Source organism: Aulonocara sp. 'chitande type north' Nkhata Bay, linkage group LG3 (genome assembly GCF_057382095.1).
Source record: "Aulonocara sp. 'chitande type north' Nkhata Bay isolate Kocher_YH1m ecotype deep benthic linkage group LG3, A_spYH_male_GT1.1, whole genome shotgun sequence".
NCBI classification, from domain to species: Eukaryota; Metazoa; Chordata; class Actinopteri; order Cichliformes; family Cichlidae; genus Aulonocara; species Aulonocara sp. 'chitande type north' Nkhata Bay.
The window spans coordinates 56,604,417-56,611,164 of record NC_141346.1 but is presented as its reverse complement, the minus strand read 5'-3'; the positions used below and the strand labels follow the sequence as shown (position 1 = coordinate 56,611,164).

At 41.4% G+C, this 6,748-nt stretch overlaps 1 long non-coding RNA gene across 1 annotated transcript; it reads right to left on the bottom strand.

The window, feature by feature from the left end:
• Nucleotides 1–449: 449 nt before the first annotated feature.
• On the bottom strand, nt 450–3,358 carry LOC147336252 (uncharacterized). Its single transcript, XR_015128256.1, has 3 exons — nt 2,905–3,358; nt 2,506–2,554; nt 450–1,041 (listed from the first exon to the last, which is right to left on the bottom strand). It is a non-coding gene; the product is annotated as an uncharacterized LOC147336252 (long non-coding RNA).
• Nucleotides 3,359–6,748: the final 3,390 nt, after the last annotated feature.

Genomic DNA, 6,748 nt, shown 5'->3' with positions numbered 1-6,748 from the left:
AATAAACACGCATGGTTTCACCTGAGGAATGCAAATCTTTTCTCCCAGGCTGAGGTGTGCCGAGAGATCTGCAACACCAAACTTCAGAGCTTGAAAAGCCAGTTATCAGGCTGTGAGTGTTGACTCGAGTCAGGTTTAATGAAAAAAAAAAAGAATTAGAGCATCTTCATTTGGAGCAGAGCAGAGACAGTGCAAGGGGAAAATGTAAACATTTGGTTCAGTTAGTTGTCTGATAATTAATTTGTCAGCACCTCATCCAGAATTGCAGCACAAAATCCTCTAGTCAAACAAAATCCTCACAATTCTGCCAAGTTGCAGAGAGTGAAGCTTTGATCAGTGCATCTGAAAACTCTATCAAAAGAAGCAATAACTAAGACACATGAGACATGCACTTAGAAAAGAAAGAAAATATCTCCCTGTCATTGGCTTTCATTTGAAAATGAAATTAGAATGACAACATGTTAATATGCTTGCAAATTATTTTAATGGGTTGATAAACATTTGTGGAAGTGCCGATGTAGGGCAGGATGCTTCCTACACCTGTGGCATGCACTTGTGTTTCTGTAAATGAATTGCTTGGACGAAGCGTTTTCCACAGTTATTACAGGGGAATGGTTTTTCTCCTGTGTGAATACGCTGGTGCATTTTCAAGTTCCCTAAGTGAGAGAACCTTTTTCCACACTCATCACAGGGGAATGGTTTTTCTCCTGTGTGGGTGTATTGGTGTCTTTTCAAAGGACTTCGGTGAGTGAAGGTCTTTCCACACTCTTCACAGAGGAATGGTTTTTTTCCACTGTGCCCAAACTGATGCACCTGAAGATGAACTAACTGGGCAAAGCTCTGGCCACACTGATCACAAGAATAGGGTTTTTGTCCAGTGTGCAGACGCTGATGGACCTTCAAACTTAATAGTGTTTTGAACATTTTCCCACACTGCTCACAGAGGTATCGTTTGGTGTGAACTTTTGTGCGCAGATCCAGCTGTTCTTCAGTTGAATCTACCCCCTTCTTATGGTGAGGTCTTCTTTGCATTTTCCCGGTCTGTATATAAAGAGAAAGAAGAGATGGACAGAGTAACAACAATCTACAACCATTTGATCTGATAGACTTCCTCCTTACAAAGACTGAGGTGTTGTGAAAAAGTGGAAATGGGAAATTACTGAAGAGTTGTTGTGTCCTTCTTTCATAAACTCCTCCCGCCAGGTGAGGGATGAAAAACGTGTTTGTAGTCAGAAGATGTTTTGATGCAGTCAGCATGCTCATTACCCCAACAATATTTTGCATATTAATTATACATGTTTTTTACCCATTTATATGTAACTTAAACAGGCTATTTACAAGTAAGCAAAGTAATCCTGTTCACACGTCACCAAATGCATACACAAACCCACTATTCAACAACGGAAACTCTGTGCTTCCCCATCTGATTCCATAATTGGAGTCAGCAGGGAAACTGCAATTTTAGTGAAAGGTAAGTAAAAATATATCCTGGCTGTACCTGTAATGCCAAAAATGCTAAATTAACTGTTCCCCTGGCCCCTTTGGGAACATTTTTATGTCACTGTGAAGTTTACCTTTCACCTTCACATAAGATAAGATAAGATAAACCTTTATTAGTCCCACACATAGGAAATTTGTTTGTTCACAGCAGAAAGTGGACAGTAAAAAGTTAAGAGCAGCAAAGTCTACTCTTCATTCTATCAGAAACAGTTATCACAGCTCGTACATTTTCTTTTTACACATATATGTAAGCACTGAGCCAAATTTAGTAATGCCAACACATTAAAAGAACAACATTTGTCTCTTATGTATGATACATCTATATATACACTGTAACAGATACTTGTCTTTGAGTGAAGATTTAAGGTGATATAAATAAATAACTGCAACTTGAATCTTTACTGAAGCTCAGTATTTGACACAGAGTTCAAACTCACTGCTGTAATAACTAATAATGATTAATATAATAACTATAATATTGGCCATATTATAGTTACATTACCAAAGTGAGATGATTTTAGTCTCATGAACAACACTATCTAATTGTTATTTACTAGCTAATCTTAAAATGACTGTTCAGTACAGAAATGAAGCCCAACAATCATGTTTGTACAGTCCTGTGGTCTCAGCCTCAGATTCTTATCAAATCACACAGAGCTCATGTAGAAACAAATGTACAAAATATGTTCTCCTTCATTTCTGTCAAACAAAGCTGTATGAAACGTTTCCAAGCCTCGCACTTCCGGCCTTAACGGTCTTTGAGTACGCGGACCTTGAGGACCGTTAAGGCTGCGTACTTTAAAGCTGCAGACCCCGAATTGGGATACAGCCTTAACGTCGTTTTCCTTCGCTATTTAAATTCACAAGCACTACATAATCTCATAGTGCCACCTACCTGGCATTCCTCGGGATCAGCAGTTAATTTTCATGAGGCAATTTTAGGTGGGTTACACTTGGAATGCCATGTCTCTTCCTTATCTAATGTGTCACGTTAAAGTGACTTACCTCTGCCACTGTGAGCATTTGGCTGCTGGTGTTACTCAGTGAATCAGCTCTGACAAACATAAAGATAATAAGTTTAGAGAAAAATTATCCAAATACTGCCTTAAAAACAACAATGATGTTAAGACTTCTCATCCAAGCACATAAATGAAAAACAACATATGTACCTTTAAAATTTAGCTTGAAAATATGATTAAATACTTTAAAGTAGCAATAAGAAAGATAATCAAGTTAGATACTACAAATTTACAGACATTCCGTCTCGTGTTTGTGCCTAGTTTTAAAGATAAACTGGACCTGAAACATGAATTCAATTGAAAATAACACAATTAAAAGGAAAAAAAAACACTGAATGTCCTTTGATTTACTAAAACTACCACTGACCACCAGTTTTTTTCTTACCCTTGGCATGTGAGGGACATTTGTTTTGGTCCTGCTTAATGCTTGCCTTCACTGAACTCTGAGAGATGCACCAATGGTTCCCATGGTATCCAAAGCTGACTCCACTTCATAAGGTTCCAGAAGTGAATTTAAAAATCAACACCAAGTATTTAATGAACCACAAATCCCAGCAGGATAACAACCACTGGTGTTTTTTCCTCCAAACTTTATTTATTCAAAGTCATAAACAAAACAAAATAATAACTAACAACGAAATCAAAAATGACATAAAAGAAATAAAACCCACTCAAACTCATTATTGAACAAAATCAGTTACATTTACATTTCATCTTGTCAGAATATAATACACACAGCATATTAAATTCAACAAGATGAAGGTGTTCATAGTGTATTTGTATTGAGTATTACATAAGATGTATGTAGTTTAAACTCAACTTAAACTCTAACAGATCAACAGATCATGCATTTATAACAGCTCTCCACACAGCCCTTTCTCTAGCATTTTATTTTCATTCATTTTCACTTTCATTAGCAGATGTAAAGAGGGTTTTTTTAATATATATATCTTATTAAAAGCCCCTCTGATATGTTATATATATCTATAAAAAAAAATCTGTCTCGCTCATGTCTGCAGTAGGCTCACTTAGCATAGGGGGTCTAGCCTCAGGACCCTTACTGGATACAGACATCCCAGGCGGGAATGAAACTTGCGATCCTCGGCTCCAAAGGCCTGTAGATATATATATATATATCTATATATATATAGATATATATATATATGTGTATATATATATATATATATATATATAAAGATTGACCGCCCACAGGGGCGAGCGGGGAAAGAAAAAAAATAAAATAAAATTATATATATATATATATAATTTTTTTTTTTTTTTTTTTTTCTTTCCCCGCTCGCCCCTGCGGGCGGTCAATCTTATATACATATATATATATATATATATATATATAATTTTATTTTTTTTTATTTTTTTTCTTTACCCGCTCGCCCCTGTGGGCGGTCAATCTTTCAAGCTCGAGTCCTCTACCAGAGGCCTGGGAGCTTGAGGGTCCTGCACAGTATCTTAGCTGTTCCTAGGACTGCGCTCTTCTGGACAGAGATCTCCGATGTTGTTATATATATATATATATAAATATTGTCGAGAAAAACATCTTATTTTACTGTCACTATATATCATGCATAAAGCACCGTCATTATTTCATCATTACTTCATTAGTCTGCATCACTTATCATCAGTTTATCATGTATCATTTATCATTTATTTCAGAGCACGCAGGATAAAACCTATTCTAGAAGTAATACTCTATGATGTGGCGAAAACACCAGCAGAAGCTGTGGGTCCAGTCAGGCCCCAGTAAAGTCATATGAGGACACGGTGAACTTTTGTTGGCCGGAAATGGACACTCTCACACAACTACACATTCTACACACTATTGGTTAAGTTCCCAGAAACCCGGAGTGGAAACATCTGGAACATGTTGTTGTTCTTAGCCATAGAAGGACATAGAAGTGAGAACTGACTGATACTTATCATGTGACTTGACGTCATCATTGCAATAAAAACCTAGTGAAGAGACTGTTCGGGGGAGATCGGCTCCAAAAGGCTTGTGATGCTCATCTTCCCCATATGTACATATGTATAATAAAAATCACTATTTTGACATCTACTGAGAGACCATGCAGTCGTTTTGTCTCCTCCTCAAAAACTCGAATCATGACAATATATATATATATATATGTATGTGTGTGTGTGTGTGTGTGTGTGTATATATAACACCCAGCACGCCCCTGTGGGTGGTTTATCCTTCAAGCTCGGGTCCTCTAACAGAGGCCTGGGAGCTTGAGGGTCCTGCGCAGTATCTTAGCTGTTCCTAGGACTGCGCTCTTCTGGACAGAGATCTCTGATGTTGTTCCCGGGATCTGCCACTCGCCTAGCTTGGGAGTCACCGCACCTAGTGCTCCGATTACCATGGGGACCACTGTTACCTTCACCCTCCACATCCTCTCGAGCTCTTCTCTGAGCCCTTGGTATTTCTCCAGCTTCTCGTGTTCCTTCTTCCTGATATTGCTGTCATTCGGAACCGCTACATCGATCACTACAGCCGTCTTCTTCTGTTTGTCTACCACCATTATGTCCGGTTGGTTAGCCACCATCGTTTTGTCTGTCTGTATCTGGAAGTCTCACAGGATCTTTGCTTGGTCATTCTCCACCACCCTTGGGGGCATCTCCCATTTTGACCTTGGGACTTCCAGGTTATACTCGGCACAGATGTTCCTGTACACTATGCCGGTCACTTGGTTATGGCGTTCCATGTATGCCTTGCCTGCTAGCATCTTGCACCCTGCTGTTATGTGCTGGATTGTCTCTGGGGCATCTTTACACAGCCTATACCTGGGGTCTTGCCTGGTGTGATAGACCCCAGCCTCTATGGATCTTGTACTCAGAGCTTGTTCTCGTGCTGCCATGATTAGTGCCTCTGTGCTGTCTTTCAGTCCAGCTTTGTCCAGCCACTGGTAGGATTTCTGGATATCAGCCACCTCCTCTATCTGCCAGTGCAGGGCCCTGTCCTTCCATGATGGTTCCTTGTCTCCCTCCTCTTTCTTGGGTTTCTGCTGCCTGAGGTATTCACTGAGCACTCGGTCAGTTGGGGCCATCTTCCCAATGTATTCTTGGATGTTCGTTGTCTCATCCTGGACTGTGGTGCTGACACTCACCAGTCCCCGGCCCCCTTCCTTCCGCTTAGCGTACAGCCTCAGGGTGCTGGACTTGGGGTGAAACCCTCCATGCATGGTAAGGAGCTTTCTTGTCTTTATGTCAGTGGCTTCTATCTCCTCCTTTGGCCAGCCTATTACCCCAGCAGGGTACCTGATCACGGGCAGGGTGTAGGTGTTGATGGCCCGGATCTTGTTCTGACCGTTCAGCTGACTCCTCAGGACTTGCCTGACCCTCTGCAGGTACTTGGTGGTTGCAGCCTTTCTAGCGGCCTCTTCATGGTTCCCATTCGCCTGCGGGATCCCCAGGTACTTGTAACTGTCCTCTATGTCTGCAATGTTGCCTTCTGGTAGTTCAATCCCCTCAGTTCTGACTACCTTCCCTCTCTTTGTTACCATTCGACTACACTTCTCCAGTCCGAACGACATTCCAATGTCATTGCTGTATAGCCTGGTAGTGTGGATCAGTGAATCGATGTCTTGTTCACTCTTGGCATACAGCTTGATGTCATCCACGTACAGGAGGTGGCTGACAACTGCTCCGTTCCGTAGTCGGTATCCGTAACCAGTCTTGTTAATGATCTCACTGAGGGGGTTCAGGCCTATGCAGAACAGCAGTGGGGACAGAGCATCTCCTTGGTAGATCCCGCACTTGATGGTGACTTGTGCTATGGGCTTGGAGTTGGCCTCTAGTGTTGTACGCCACATACCCATTGAGTTCCTGATGAAGGCTCTTAGGGTCCTGTTGATCTTGTACAATTCTAGGCATTCCAGTATCCAGCTGTGGGGCATTGAGTCATAGGCCTTCTTGTAATCAATCCAGGCAGTGCACAGGTTGGTCAGTCTGGTCTTGCAGTCTCGGCTGATTGTTCTGTCTACCAGTAGCTGGTGTTTTGCACCTCTGGTATTCTTGCCAATCCAAGGCCTCAGGTATGGACAGTTTGCTGTATTTCTTATGCACTTTCTTTGCCGCACCCTTCTGCAACTCCGTTAGTTGGCTAACCTCCCTCCGTGCTACTTTGATTTTGCTCTCTAGCCTCCTTCTCCATGGAGGGTACTGCCCCTTGTGGCTGTTCAACTTGTAGCCAAGCATCTCACTGATCACTGCTGCCG